Source organism: Stomoxys calcitrans, chromosome 2 (genome assembly GCF_963082655.1).
Source record: "Stomoxys calcitrans chromosome 2, idStoCalc2.1, whole genome shotgun sequence".
NCBI lineage: Eukaryota > Metazoa > Arthropoda > Insecta > Diptera > Muscidae > Stomoxys > Stomoxys calcitrans.
Window position 1 is genome coordinate 27805238 of NC_081553.1, and position 16766 is coordinate 27822003.

The following is a 16766-nucleotide window of genomic DNA, read 5'->3' on the forward strand; positions in this document are numbered from 1 at the left end:
TCATTTAATGAGCGGCAAATAGCCCCCAAAGTGGAATGTGATGAATAAACAAAGTGAAAAGCACGACTAGCAAAGCAAGGACATTTAACATGTCAAACATGAGTACAGAGCTGCGCAAACAATGGCCCGTAAACGTTTGTTTTTTTTATTATGTAGTTGTGATGAAAAAATTGCTGTAAGTGTTTAATATGAAATGGTTAAATCAAATTGACGACATAACTTTTTTGCTATGTAGAGGTCTGAATGCTTTCATTTAATTTTACTTCGACTTTCGGTTCCATGGTTCGATTTTGATAAATTCGTTACACGTGAGTTAAGCTGTACTATATTTTACGGGGTAATTTTTTGCATAACCCCTAATTTTGACCCCGGGACGAATATGAAATCCGTTTTTGGGGCTTGGGCCCGTGGACCCCTCTAGTGGCCAACCCAATACAATTGGTTCCATGTTTTATAAATTTATGAAAATGGCAACACTGGTGCATAGGTTAGAATGGTTAGAATTGTATGTTCTACAAGCAGAATAGTTGGTCATTTGGCATGCCCTTTGTAATACATGAAACTATACATTTTTAAAACCAACACCATAGGATGGAAGTATACTTATCTAGTCAGTGCGTAACACCGTAAATGTAGTAAAAAAAGTAAATGCATTTTGAATAAAACTTAGAATGAACTTTAATCAAATATACTTTTTTACACTTTTTTTTCTAAAGTAAGCTAAAAGTAACAGGTGATAACTGACAGAAGAAAGAATGCAATTACAGAGTCACAAGCTGTGAAAAATTTTGTCAACGCCGACTATATGAAAAATCCGTAATTACTTTTATATATATATATATATATATATATATATATATATATATATATATATATATATATATATATATATATATATATATATATATATATATATATATATATATATATATATATATATATATATATATATATATATATATATATATATATATATATATATATATATATATATATATATATATATATATATATATATATATATATATATATATATATATATATATATATATATATATATATATATATATATATATATAATATATATATAATATATATAAATTATTATTTATATATTACTTATTTTTTTTTTCAATCGTAAGAGTAGTTTTATGCAATTTGTTCAAATCGGCGTCATGTGGCTTCGAATTACATAATCCAAATAAATAAATAAATTTTATTAATAAAGTCTTGTTTGTATGTGTACTCAACGTTTCTTCAAAAAACCCCATTAAATTATAAAAATTTTCCTAAAACCACTGTTTACTATAGTAGTTACTCTATTTTTAATGTTTACTGTTCTATAGGGTGATTTTTTTGAGGTTAGGATTTTCATGCATTAGTATTTGACAGATCACGTGGGATTTCAGACATGGTGTCAAAGAGAAAGATGCTCAGTATGCTTTGACATTTCATCATGAATAGACTTACTAACGAGCAACGCTTGCAAATCATTGAATTTTATTACCAAAATCAGTGTTCGGTTCGAAATGTGTTCATTCACCGTAACGTTGCGTCCAACAGCATCTTTGAAAAAATACGGTCCAATGATTCCACCAGCGTACAAACCACACCAAACAGTGCATTTTTCGGGATGCATGGGCAGTTCTTGAACGGCTTCTGGTTGCTCTTCACTCCAAATGCGGCAATTTTGCTTATTTACGTAGCCATTCAACCAGAAATGAACCTCATCGCTGAACAAAATTTGTCAAAATTTGAACACATTTCGAACCGAACACTGATTTTGGTAATAAAATTCAATGATTTGCAAGCGTTGCTCGTTAGTAAGTCTATTGATGATGAAATGTCAAAGCATACTGAGCATCTTTCTCTTTGACACCATGTCTGAAATCCCACGTGATCTGTCAAATACTAATGCAAGAAAATCCTAACCTCAAAAAAATCACCCTTTATAATTGACTCTCTATTCTCTATCTACAGCCTCTCGATACATAAAATTGTTTCAATGTTATCGATAACAGCACATTACTTATGAGTGTTGTTCGTGTCTTATAAGTCCACCTCACCTTCCATTTTTTAACTTTAGAACTTTTTTAAGACTTTGGAAAATAGCCTAGACACGGAACATTGTTATTGTTATTATTGTTTACTTATTTTAATCTAGGTAAGAAGCAATTACAATTCTGAGAGATATGGGTAAAAAAATAAACAAAACCCAATAAAAACTTCTGTTGATTGAAACCATGGCCTTCGATAATTTTGAGTATTGTAACTGATACCTAGTTTTCATTACTATCCATATTTTGTGGAATGTAAAAAGGCGATTGGATTATTGTCTATGGGAAATGACCTTCATTTAAGGTAAAAGACTCCACTTTGAAGAAAAAACAACTAAAGTAATCATATATATAGCTGTGTTTAAAATAATAGCAGTATTAAAAGGTCAAAATTTGTTGGCATATAAATACGTAAATTTTTAAGTGATCATTTAAGTACTTAGAAGGGTATGTAAAAAGTAAAATAGAAAATATGATCTCTTTATGAATAATATATATGCAATTCATTGTTTTCTCGTTTGATCACTCCACGGCCTTGCTCAAAAAAAAGAGTATGAATGATTTGTAATAAATAAAATTAAACAGTATTAAATTTTAAATAAAAAAAACTTGTAAACTATGTATAGAAAAATCGTTTTATAGCTGTTTAAATTGTAATTGATTAGTTTTTACTATACTATATCTGTAATAGTAGAACGAAGAAAGCAGTGTTTCAAGGAAAGGCGAGAAATACCCCAAAAACTACGAAAAAAAAATCTTATATATAATTTAAGGAAATTGTAGTATGCTTTGAGCTAATTTTTGCAAATCTTTTGAAAAGCTCGGCCTCATCTGCAACACTCGGGTAAAACATCAACTATTGATGACTGTTGTTCGTGTGATGTAGCAAAGCAAACCCTAATGCGTCTTCAAAAAAGATTTAAAAAGGGCTACATCTGGCTGGAGGCCACCGTAGCGCAGAGGTTAGCATGTCCGCCTATGACGCTGAACGCCTGGGTTCGAATCCTGGCGAGACCATCAGAAAAAATTTTTAGCGGTGGTTTTCCCCTCCTAATGCTGGCAACATTTGTGAGGTACTATGCCATGTAAAACTTCTCTCCAAAGAGGTGTCGCACTGCGTCACGCAGTTCGGACTCGGCTATAAAAGGAAGGCCCCTTATCATTGAGCTTAAACTTGAATCGGACTGCACTCATTGATATGTGAGAAGTTTGCCCCTGTTCCTTAGTGGAATGTTCATGGGCAAAATTTGCAAATTTGCAATTACATCTGGCTGATAAAAAGTAACTAATTAGCAAATGAATATGCAGGCCTATGTTGAAATATATAATGTTAGCTAATGAAATTGGCATTCCAAAACCGGAAAGATACCAGCAAATTGGCAAAGTAGTAGTTAAAGGTCAATGGGGTTCAGGTAAAGTGGTGACCTGCTCAGTCTCCTAACATTAAACCCATAATTGATTGAGCTCTATTCACAATCTTCCTATTTGAGCCATTTGTTTGCATTCACTTAGTAGCCGTCTACGGCTGTAATAACCTTATGAAAATTATTTAAACCTGTCATCTTGGTGGTTTTGTAGATTGTTGTTGTTGTAGCCGCATTTTCATGTGAAGATGACGATCCTTGTTGGGCTTCTGTAAGTGAGCAAGCTCGTTCCGGTCCAAAGAACCGATCGGCGCGGAAATAGGGTGGTTATTTAGTTATTTGAAGTCGCCAATAACTGCCTTGTAATATCGAGCCTCATAGGCACTCAGTATTTGTGCAAGAGTCGGTGCTGTTCGGCCTCTCACTGAGACTCTCCGCTCGATACCGCTGATTATCCACGACAGCCGTTGCAGCTACGCCCTTTGGAGCATTCCAATATCCGCAACCTGTGGACGCGCCCGGTAGCTCGCAACCTAAGCTTCTCGTGACAGCAATGAACACCACACAGATCGGACCTCAATGTTCCAGCCAATTTTGTGGGTATAGCCATTAAATATGTTTTTTTCCTGACACTCAAAAATTAATAAACTTCTTTCTTCTTGCTCTGATTGGTCGAAACAAATTTGGCGAAAATTTTAAATGTCAGGGCGAATTGAATTTTCTTCGCCCTGTTTACAAATGTTGACATATCAAATTCCCAAAAAAGATTTTTTGTTGTAGCAATTGGCCGATGAGGCCACCTTATTCAATACTCCTATTATTTTGAACATCAAATTTTTGGGAAAAAATTTATTTATGTCAACATTTAAATTACTGTAACTTATTGTTATAAAGTGTAGGGAATTGATTAATAATTAATCTTATGTTAAAACTATCAGAATCAAACAAAATATTTTTCTACAATAACCAATTTTTTGTTTAATTGGCTATGTCAGAAAATTTGTTCCACTAGCCGAACGTAGAATAGTGTTCCAAGCGCCTCGATCTTCTACACTCATTTAAAAAGCTCTGACACCAAGTTTCGAGGTGTCTCCCACCATTTGATCTATCCATCGGGCTTTTGATCTTCCCGGTTTGCGTGTACCAACGTGTTTGCCTTCAAAAGACTTCTTTGCTGGAGCTTCTTCATCCATTCTGACAACATGACAACCGTTGTATTTTGATGCGTGTAACTATGCTATCCACGGTAGCCAATGGAAGCTTTGGTCTGTCGCTACTGTGGTATCACAATGGACTTAAAATTGTCTAAGTGAGTCTGTAAAGGACTGCCACTCTTACCTAACCTAACCTAACTATGCTATCGTCGTCATACAGCTCGTGGTTTATACGTCGCCCATATTCTCCATTAACGCAAACTGGTCCATATATTTTACGAAAAATCTTTCTATCAAATACTCCAAGCACTGCCTCATTTGCTTTCACAAATACCCAAGCCTCGTAACCATATAACAACACGGGTAGTATCAGTATCTTGCTTAGTGTAGGTATTTGTTTTTAGTTAGACGCACTCCTATTATTTGAACACAACTGTACATGGCCGGCCAGTAATTGGCTTACAAAAATGATAGCGAAAATATAAAATAAATATGTTTGATTAGGTCTGCATTTTGTTTTATTCATTATGAAGTAGGTGTAAATACAATACAATCAAGTAATGTCATCTTACCCAAAAACAATGTAGGTACACAATAAAAGTCAACACATACAGAAGGAACTTTTTAATGAATTCATCTTAACTTGAAGATTATGGAAATGCAAAATTGCATTACATGCGATATAAAATCATAATATTTACAACTTTTGTATTGAAATTTAAAGAGGAAATGGATATTGGCAAATATTATGGATTCTTTGTAAAACACTTATTTCTCCACTATAGCACATGTTGGCCAATCTTTAACCAACTCAATTTAAAAGGAAATTTCCAAAGCACTTTCAAATGTTTTGTATGTACAAATCAAATAAAATTCACCATTCAACCACTTAATTGTCACTAATCGCATAGTATTTAATTGCAAACTATTTAAAATTACCACTAAAATCCATTTAAATTTAAAATATTTTGCTTTCACTTATTCAAACGAAACACCCCAATGTACATGTATTAGCAATTATTTCATTACAACTCCATTAAAAGTAATTTAATAGCAAAATGCCAATGAAAATCACGGTCATTGCCGTTACAGTATAAAAAAACACACACTCACACACAGGCTCACCTCAGTAAGTGAGGTAGAGAGAACGGAGAGCCAAGCAACGGTTAAAATTCAAGTAGTGCAAAAGGAAGGGGAGGCCTGAAAGTGGGTGGCAAACAAATATAACGAGAGGAAAAGTGCTCTACAAGTACTAATTTATGGCATTTGTAATGCACATCACAATAATTCAAAGTGCAACAACAAAAATAGGTGTCTTAAAATAAGCATTTAACCAGATCAAGATCGCAATCTCTAGCCTACACTGCGTCAAAAACAAAATACTACATACACAGTAGTCTCCAGTTTAATTGTTTTTGTTGCTTGCTCATTTTCAAAGTCATTCAAGTGGCGGCTTTATAAACGCATCAGAGCATAGAGGAGACAAACGAAAATCAAACAAAAACAAATGTGTGTGTATTTGAACAAATGCATTAGAAAAAACCAGAAAGACAACGACCATCGTATGGTGGATATGTAACAAAAGCCATTTCGAAAAGGTTGCTTCTGTGAAACATTTCGCCGCTTGCAACGAAAAAATACCAACTCTTGCAACAAGCTACACAGCAGGAGGTCACTCGCCTTTAACCATAAGAAACCAAAAGATCAAATATGTACATAATTTCTTTTCAAAATAAGAATTCTGAAAATTAATGCCGAAAGAATCAAAGAATAGCCCAAGTAACCTCATGTGTGTTTAAGGTAGAATGAATGAATGGATGGATGTAGAACAGAACACAAAACAACACACATACACACACACATTTTATAAATGGGAATGAATCACAGAAGAGTAGCATCACACATAATTTTTCTCAAGAAGAGGTAAGAAGCAAGTATGTGTAAACTTCCCATTAGCTATACTTGTAACGTAGTAGGGGTGAAGTAAAGATCTCATCACAGGAAAATTATAAAAGCAGCCTTTGAACCACTCATATTTTTCAGTAGATTTTCTTATAATCTTTAAACAAAAAATCAAAGGGATTATTTTAATGGTATTTAATTTTTAAGCAACTTATTCTTAATGTTTTAAGTTGAAATATCGTGTTGCCTTTTCATTCAAAAACTCAAATGTAGATAAAAATAATAACAATTTGAATCTATTTACCCCCGTAAGTTGTTGGTCATGCAACATTTTTTTTTTCAAAGTAATTATAAATTATCTGGGTTATATCACTCACTCAAATTTTTGTTATATTTATACTTGAAATTAAAGATGTTATGATTCAATGAGTGCTATTTCGATCTATCTTGCGTACCGTAAGATGATGTGGTTTGTTCAACAGAAAACATGGAACATATGAAGATATATTTCAGTTAAGTAACATTACTTAACGATATTACCATGAGACTTATAAGATTGACGCTCAAAAAACAATTAGCCATAGCTAATCTTTACTCCTGAAGGTCACTGTGGCGCAGAGGTTAGCATGTCTGCCTTTGACGCCGAACGCCTGGGTTCGAATCCCGGCGTGAACATCAGAAAATTTTTCAGTGATGGTTGTCCCCTTGCAAATGCTGGCCGCACTTACAAGGTATCCTGCCATGTTAAAGCTTCGCTGTCAAGTCGTGTCTCTTTGCGGTAGACCGTTCGGACTCGCAGGCCCCTCATCATTGAGCTTAAATTTTACTCGCACTGCACTCACTGATATGAGAGAATTTTGTAATTTGAAATTTACTCCTTAAATAAGGTACGTCAGAAGTTTTGTTTCTAACAAAGCTATAGGAAAGTTTTTCAAAAAAAAAAACATAAAATTCAAAAAAATGAGATCTTTATTTGAATCGATAGTACGGTTCATATTATTTAATGTTTAAAGATTTTTTCATGCAAATGTTGACCGTGACTGCGCCTCAAATGGTCTTTCGGCCAGTATCACATGAATAAATGCTTCAATGTGTCAATTGAAGCGGGCTTGTTTGTATGGCCTTTAATCGCACGATCTCGACGGCCAATTGACCGATCCCGAACGTGAAATAAAATGTTAACCGAACTCGCCTCTCAATAAGATTCGCATCATCTTTGAAGAAGTTCGGTCCAATGATGTCACCAGCCCATAAACGGCATCAAACTATGACTTTTTCTGGATGCATTCGTAGCTTTTGTAATGCTTATGGCTGATCTTCAATCCAAAATCGACAATTCTGCTTAGTTACGTAACCATTGAACCTCGTCGCTCAATGGAAGAAGCGCGCAACGAACTTTCTCAACGGAGCACGCATTTCAATAATAAAATTCAATAATTTCGTTCGTTTGTAAGGAAGTGCACACTGAGGAGGATATAGACATAGTGGTCAAGCGGATCACGAAGGCCCTTAATGACTCGCTTGCGTCAGCATGTCCCAGTGCCAAGCCAAGGGACAAACAGCGCCGCCATGGTGGACTTCAGAGCTGGGTGGTCTAAGGAAGGTATGTAGAAAACTTTTCAACAGAGCCACAAGAGCACCACACGATTGGAACATCTATAAAGCTGAGCTAAGAAAATTTAAGGGCGAGCTGAGAAAGGCTCAGAACAAATCCTGGGTAGAATACTGTAGCTCCGTGGAGGAAACATCTGAGGACTCTCGGCTAATGAAAATTCTGTCCTTAAGATCTATTACGGTGGGTTATATTCAGAAGTCAAATAATGTATGGACAATGTCTAGTGAGAAACAGAGCAAAAGCCACAAGAGCACCACACGATTGGGACATCTGTAGGGCTGAGCTAAGAAAATATAAGGGCGAGCTGAGAAAGGCTCAGAACAAATCCTGGGTAGAATACGGTAGCTCCGTTGAGGAAGCATCTGAGACCTCTAGGACAAGGAAGATTCTGTCCTTAAATTATAGACCAAACTGAAGATGTTTGACACGAAACGTGCGTGAGCTGTTTAAATCAGTGTTGCCAAAAAGATAATAGCTTAAAAATCACACTTTGCGTTAATTATTTCGTCTAGAAAGCATTAATACCCTTACTACAATTACCAGACATACCAAAGAGGAGCTCTCATAGGCGAGAGTTACGCCCAGTCAGCCACTTCAAGCAACTATAGTGACATGAACAGTTACCAATTCAAACGATCAATTTTTTTTAGTATAATGCAAATGCTTTGAACCGATCAAAAAGGGAGTTGCAAGTAATTTGCTGGTATTTTGGTCCATTTTTGTAAAAATTTTTGCGGCCTTATCCACAGGTTTATTCATAAATAGGTTCATTTGACATATTTCTTTTATAGAACTGTCAAATAAAACTATTTTAAGGCTTCATAAAGTTTTGTAAATTAGGCCGTTATTCCCTGTTTTGCTTTCGAAAAAGGCCCGAATAGAAAAGCCCATCAGATTAACAACGGACGAATTAGACAGCCAATGTGTGTTTACACGATTTTTATGTGTCAGTGCAAAGTTATGTTGGTACATCTTTGCTCTACCAAAGATATGTTTGTCTGCCCGTGACTCCAAAGCAGCTTTCAAAATGTTTTCCCGATAATGAGTCGCATTTACTTTGACGGTAGACTTGATGAAAACAATTGGAGAGTGGCCATCGGCGGTCACAGCTACCCTACCATTACTTGAGAAGGAAATTTACTTCGGAGTGGCTGTTCGGTTGCTCAAATTCCAGTACGTCCGCTTTGCTAAGCAAAAACAACACTTTGGGTGTTTACGAATTGCTTAATTCGTATTTATTTCGTCAGAAGACACCACGGTCGTGCAAGCTTAGTAACGCCTTTGTTCTTTCGAGTCTAGCATTCTTCTGGAATTTTTTTTGGAATTTATAAGACTTGACCTTGAGCTCTTTTTTCGATATGTCCTTTCACAGGATGGTAAGGTTAGGTTAAATTGGGTTTAAATTTATTTCTGGGATCAGACTCATTGGACGTTTTCAGCCATTTTGATACCACAGGAATGGGAGAAGGAAGATGCCAGCCATCTCCTTGAGAGATCTGCGATAGTCGAAGACAGATTTTCAATTCAGAAATACGTTCTCCAGTTATTTGATGGCCGCCTGGTTGTTTGAGAAGATGTTAATGCATATTGTCCTTAATTGAAAGGATCTCCCCTTGGGCGGCTTACCTTCCCGATATGATCAGTCCAAGTTCTTCGGAGTACACTCCAAGCACACCTGATCGTCTAGTTTTTAACTATACAGAAGTCTATGTAACTCCTTTTATCAGGGATATTGTAGTTCCAATGGGTTCTATTAGGAATAGTGGTACAGTTCTTTTTATCACAAAGCGGCTCAGGCAATGTGTAATCCACCCTACCTGAACATTGGCCATTATATCAAGGTTAATACAGTGTCCGTAAGCGCCACATGTCCAAAGGGAAAGCTCCCCTAGCCTCACAGCCTCCCCTTTAGAAAAATAAGTGGACTTTTGAAGCTCCGTCCACCAGGCTACAACAACATATAAAATTATAGGTCTGACGACTGCAGTATATACCCAGTGCATGATACGCGATTTAAATCCCCAACTCTTGGCAATAGCTCTCTTTTAGGTGTTAAGGGCAAGAGTTGCCTTTCTTGGAAACACCCAGGTTTTATGTTCGTTTTCTTGACATTTCTGCTATTTCTAAGCAATTTTACTTGGAACAATTCTCAATAAGCAAGAGAGAGTTTATGAGAATTAAGAAGGAAAATATTAACTTACCTCTCTTTCTCCCACAAACTGAGAATAGCCAAAAGTAGTTGTTGCCAGAACTGCCTAGTGGGAATTGAGGCTATAAATTGACATTTTTTGTTTTTAAACAAGAGTACTTTTGTATGTTTATTCACTCTCATAGCAATTTGCTCTGAGAAGCTTCTGTCCTCGAGTTATCGTCCATATTATAAAATATGCCGTTATAAATTTCGATTTTTTCAGTTAGTTTGTAGGTATAAGCCAACTTTTTGTCTGCTTCTCAACCTCTGTACTCCCTGTTATTGTTTGTTGTTTTTATTTTTTTCTCACTTATTAATTATGGATATTTTATATTTCCTTCCTTTCTTTTGTTTTTTGAAAATGATTATTATTTTGCAAGCATAACATCGTTGCTAATGGTAGTGGTGGTGGTGAATTTTCAATAAACACCACCATCGACACCCCTATGGCATGTTCCTTTTGCATTGAGTGAGGTACATGATTTTTATCATGGGTTCTTTGTTATCCTTGTTAGTGGGTGTTGTAATTTGGGTAAATTGGGATATTCATTTTAAAACCTCAAAATTGAAGTATTGAAAACTACCCCTATATTAAGAGGCATTTGAATGAATATTTTTAAGAGGGGGAATCAGTTCCAATTGATTTGTCAAAACTATGAGGGTCGATATTTCAAATTTCCATTATTTATGTTTATGTTTATTTTTATGTTTTTGGTTAAATTGGCATTTTTGAGATTTGGGGTTGCAAAATGTTTTAAGAATTGGAATCAAAATTGGCATTAGTCGATTAACGGTTGTAGTACTGTTTTATAAGAAATTTCTTCTATTTTTAGCGATTTGATTGTTAGAGGAAATTTCTTAATTTTTTCATATTGTTATTAAAGTACCAATTAGGTCGCCGTTAAGGAGGCCATCGTAGTCCAGAGGTTAGCATGTCCTCCTAAAACGTTGAACTCCTGAGTTCGTATCTCAATAATTCTCAGCCGTGTTCGTCTCCTTGTGTCAAAATTTCTCCTCAAAGAGGTGTCGCAATGCGGCACGCCGTTTGGTTTCGACTATTTAATGGAGGCCCCTAACATTGAGCGTAAACTTTAGTCGAACAGCACTCATTGATATGTCATGGGTAAACTTGCATTTGCAAGGAGTAGGCGGATGTACTGCATATTCTGTGGGTGTATTTTATAGACAATTTTGTGGGTGACCACTATGACTAGCATTATGAGGTTCTTAGCTTAAAATAGAAGTCCATACACAGAAAAAAATCTTAGAAAAACCAACTACCAAATTTGTTTGTTAAACTTTAAATTCTTAACGAATTTTAGCATTGAATCGAAGACATTATTTGTTGAAGCATCTAAGTAAGTCTCTACAAGAGACTTGACAGACAAAATTATTGAAATTTTGTTGACTTTCAACAAATTATTTAGTTGAAGTATTGTAGTTGTAAAAATATGCGTACTACCATATAGAGCACAAAACTCCCATGCCATTCATGACTTGCAAACCAAGGATCGAGTCCCCCGATCGCCCAAAAAATTTTTTTTTTTTATTTTCATTAAACTTATTTTAAAAAATTTCGACATAAAAATATACGAATTTCGTATTCAAAAAAAAATTTTTTTAGAATGGTTTTTACCTTTTTTTTAAATTAATGCTTATGGATATATTGTTGTTATATGTTGGTTTGCAAAGAGTGCCTTTCAACATCGAATTTGTACTTTGGGTCGTTGAGATTCAAAATAAATTGTTGCAGGAAAATTAACAACTTTCGTAGTTGTTTTTTCGACCAAAGTTGTTGTTTTTCAAAATTATTTTTATCTGTGTATGGTTCCCAGGCAAAATTTAATCATATAGTATAATATAGTAATTCTGGTCGCAGAAATGGGAAAAAAGGTCCTTGAGATGGCATACTAGTGGGCGAGAACTACGAATCTTAAAGTAAATCCGTTAAAAAACTAAAATCTGTCTGTTTACAAAGAGTGGACAATACAACAAAATGATTTCGATAAATATTACAAAACGATATCGAAAAACTAACAAGTTATGAATATGAGCCTGTTATCCCTCCTTTATCGGACTTTACATGGAAAATCATGATGCGTGATCATTGTAATGGTATTGGTAAAAATAAGGGTGTATGCGTCACATGTACACATAACCATCGATCATGGCTGAAAAATCAAAATCATTTAGTTTTCCGATGATTGGCGTCCATCGATAATCGTTTGAAATAATTGAAAGATATTGAAAAACACGTTCTGTGCCAAATAAAGTTATAAAATGAGAATTAAATTATGACAAATTAAATAAAATCAAAGAAAAGACAAAATCGATGTACAGTTTTTGGCTAAAGCTGTAATCAACCTGTACACACTTTGAGTACGAACATGATGTGCCGTCTAAAATGGTCATTATGGGGACTTCACATGGCACATTATGATGCGTGATCATTGTAATAGTATTGGTGAAAATAAGGGTGTATGCGTCTCATGTACACATAACCATCCATCATGGCTGAAAAATCATTACCATTTACTTTAAATTTGTAATCATTACTTGACAGATATTGATAAACAAGTTCTGTCCAAAATAAAGTTATAAAAAGGGAATTTAAGTATGGAAAATTAAATGACATTAAAGAATAGAAAAAATCCGATGTACTGTTTTTGACAAAAGCTGTAATCAACACACGATGAGTACGATCATGATGTGTCGTATAAACCGCCTATTAGTCTCTCTCATTTGCTACAAGTATTTTTTTTTTTTATTTTTGATACGACACTCTTTGATTATATAAAAGTCCAGAAGGGCCTGTAGATAGCCTATTACTAAGCGCGGCCTAAAATTCTAAAAGTTAGTCCCTGAAAAGATTAAAATTTTCCTGTTTAGGGGAAAACGAAGAGTGGTCACTATCATTTCGGTTTCGATAAAATTGCAGTTTATGAAAATAACCACGCTATTTCTTCCCTCAAATTTGACTGCACGCTTTGGTTTTTGTTTTTGGTACTAGTGATTTCTTTTCACTTCTTGTTATTACTCAAACCAATGCAATACATTTTTGAGTACATTTGACATTTTCAACTTTGTTATGACATAATTGCAACTAAAATTTTTTAGTGTGAATAATTGCTTGGGTTTATCCCCTACATTCTGTCATACTCGCAATTAATGAAATAAAAAAAAAATATAATCAACACGTTAACGATGACTGACATCGAATTTTAATGTGTGATGGTATTTGCTTTTATGTGGTGGAAACTCTAAAAAAACAATAGAATTTGTAATTAAAAAAAAATCTTTAAAATACTTTAAGAGAACAACGATGAGTACAATAGAAAATAATACATTCTCCTCGGTGCTTTATTTGGTACGCGTGCCACGCTTACGGCTTCAATAAATGCTAACGACGCATTTCCCATTTGTAGCAGCGGCCACTGTTGTTGCTACTACTTCCCATTATCATTATTATTAGGTATTGAAACGTCGTCGAGTTTACGAACGGGCCATCATATCATTAAATTACCGACTCACTCCACTTCAGCGATCGTCTCTTCATCCACCCGCTCCATTGTTCACTTTTTTCGGTCAAATTTATTTTTCTTAATTTGAATTTGGTTATTGTTCCCTGTACTCTGTTCGCCATACATAGATGAACGTCAGGCATTGTCAACGTCATCGTCGTCAGTAGTCATGAGCATCGCGCACTTCTCTTAGATGACAGCATGTTTTTCTCGTTCGTTCATTCGTTTTATTTGTTGTGAGCCACAATGCCCATGCTCATCATCATAGCGGGGGTAATATACTGCCTGGAAGGCATTCGACTATGCAAGCGAACGGACAGGCAGGCGAGCGGCCTTAGGACCAGCAAACAGTCAGCCCGTTGGTTATTTACAGAAGCAAACGAAAACTCCTAAAATAATACGAAGCTACATTGTAAACGAACCAAATAATGCTGCACTTGTCTCATCACTCAGGGGCAAAGACACAGTGGCTACAGGGAGAGAAAATAAAATGTTGAAATTCAAAAAAAGATAAATTTAAACTATGGATGCAGGGGGTAAGCTGAAGAGGATCGCCTAGACCAATTTGAGAGAGGATTTTCAGGATTCGCTTTCCCGGAAGGTAGGAAGGAGTGGAAGGCGGATATTGTTTTTGAAGTGGATGAGACCTCGGTCTTAATTGACGGCTATAGGATGGAGTAGGGGACAGGATTGGGCTCATAGCAAGTCGACATTGCTATGCCAGTTAGATTGTCGGTCTTTCAAAGGTCTGTGCTATTACGTTGGCCGCAAAGGAGATCCGGGGGATGGAGTTGCCGCCTTCGAAATTCAGGATACATCTGTCCACATAGATCCTGAGCTTCGAAGGCGGGCCTCAATGTCTTGTATTTAAATGCGATCCTCAAGGCCTTTAATTCCGCCAAAATGCATGGCGGAGGGTTTGAAAGCCCTAAACGGACTCTTGACGTGAACTGCTCCTTCTGGGAACTGAAGGGGCGGACGAGTTTGCCAGGTAGGGCTCTTTCATCCCAAGCAGAGCAGTCGTCGGTCTTGCACACGTGCCTTATGTTGAGCTACTGTACACAGTAGAGATGTCCAGGGCAGAGTAGAGCTGGCAAACTATCGATAATCGCAAAATTCTATATTTTCAATAGTTTTAATAATAAATATCGATAGAATCGATACCTTCGTTAATTTCCTATCACCTATATTTCAAACAAAAATAAGGAGTAAAAATCAGGAGATCGATTTATATAGAAACAATATTAATGCATAAACGAAATAAAACCAAGGTTAATAAAGTCATTAGGAAGTCATAATAGAAATCATTGTACCAAATTTTAGCCTAATGGTATGAAAATTGCGCCCTCTATAGGCGTAATGTATCTTAAGGTATACACTTAGTGCCGGATTGCTTATATTTGTTTAGTTTTGCAAAAAGTTTCACTTTTGCGATAATATCCATTGCCGAAATATCAATCGATATTTAGTCAAAAAATTAAATATCGATAGTGCCATCGATATTTTGCCAGCTCTATCATACATTTGTGGACGCAAAGTTCCTGAGTGTGGGCCGACGCTCCGATGAAGCATTTCCTTAGTGGCATGACAGATAGGAGCTTGCCCCTATTCTATTCTTACATTTTTAATATTTCGTCATCTCCCTGGCTACCTTTGGGTCTTAACAGGGGACCTGTACTTATTATCATGGTTTTCAGCCAGTCTTTTTTCTTACCAGAGTGTCAAAATGGGCCAGACTGTCTGCCGAATGTACTCACCTCTTCGGGGTGGCTACCCATTCAATAAAAAATGACATTCCATTTTACGGCATTTCTCCCATATCTTCCACAAAATCATAACAAGTTAAAATAAAACTAACGGATTGTTCTCTGAGCCACTGTTTAACTTTTACATGTTTGGTTGGTGCACTCTCCCCACCATCTCATATATGTATGTGTGATGTGCAGTTCATATCGTTGACAAATGTCCCTTAGCATCATCAAGCAACCGTAAAATAAACTAAAAATTTTTAGAAAAAAAAATCTTCTCAGTTAGTCCCATCACTCATGCAGGCATATATGCATGCATGTTTCAATATTCACACACATCTACACATAGGCAAGCATGTGCCTCTATAATTTGTGGCGGCTGTAACATGCTAACCAAACAGATAGACAGTACTCGCAGTTGTGTAGAGGAGTTTGAGCCCTCAAAGCACCCTATGGTGTTGACACACTCTTAAATTACTCCCCACTTTACTACTTCTCTACCCTACTGTACTGTGCAATGGCTCGGGGTTTTTACCCTCTCACACCCCTTACATGCCCTTATCATTGCAATTTCCTTGGGATTTTACTACTGTTTGTCATTATCAAAGCAATGGATGGATGTATGAATCGGATGTTTGGGACGACAGTGCATTTTGTTACAATTCTCTAAGGCAGCCTCCTCCCTGTGACACCCACCCGTAGTCATTGTTGCATGCGACAATTCCACTTGTTCCATTTTGTCACATCACTTTTATCCGCATGTCTGTCTGTCTGTCTATCTGTTTGTCGGTTTCATTACAAATGGATTCACATTCCTGGTTTATTATCCCTTAAATTGCTGCTGATTGTGTTTCATCAAGTGTAGTAGGGATTAAAAAGGGTGATGCTTGCTGAGTATACCTTATAAAGGGGAAAGTGTTTGTTTTATAATTCCACTTGTTTTTCAAAATAAAAAAAATCCTCTTCAATCCACATTAACATCGAATTCTATTTTGTTGCACTTAAGAGACTTTTTTTGTTTGTTTGGCTGAATGTATCTGTGTGTTAATGGTTGTGGAACTAGTTTGGAAAGTTTAGCTAAGCTAAAATCATGAAACGAGTTCAGAAATTTTTATCCAGCTTTACGATAGTTAGTGGAATATTTTTTATTTTATTCGTAAGTGGCACATTTATCATGTTAGAATTAATGGGCATAAAACTAAAGAATATCCAAT

The 16766-nt window shown here is 35.8% G+C and overlaps 1 protein-coding gene across 2 annotated transcripts in view; it reads left to right on the forward strand.

The window, feature by feature from the left end:
* LOC106080540 (dedicator of cytokinesis protein 1) overlaps positions 1-16766 on the forward strand; it is a 108449-nt gene that overhangs the window by 1496 nt on the left and 90187 nt on the right. The window lies entirely within an intron of this gene.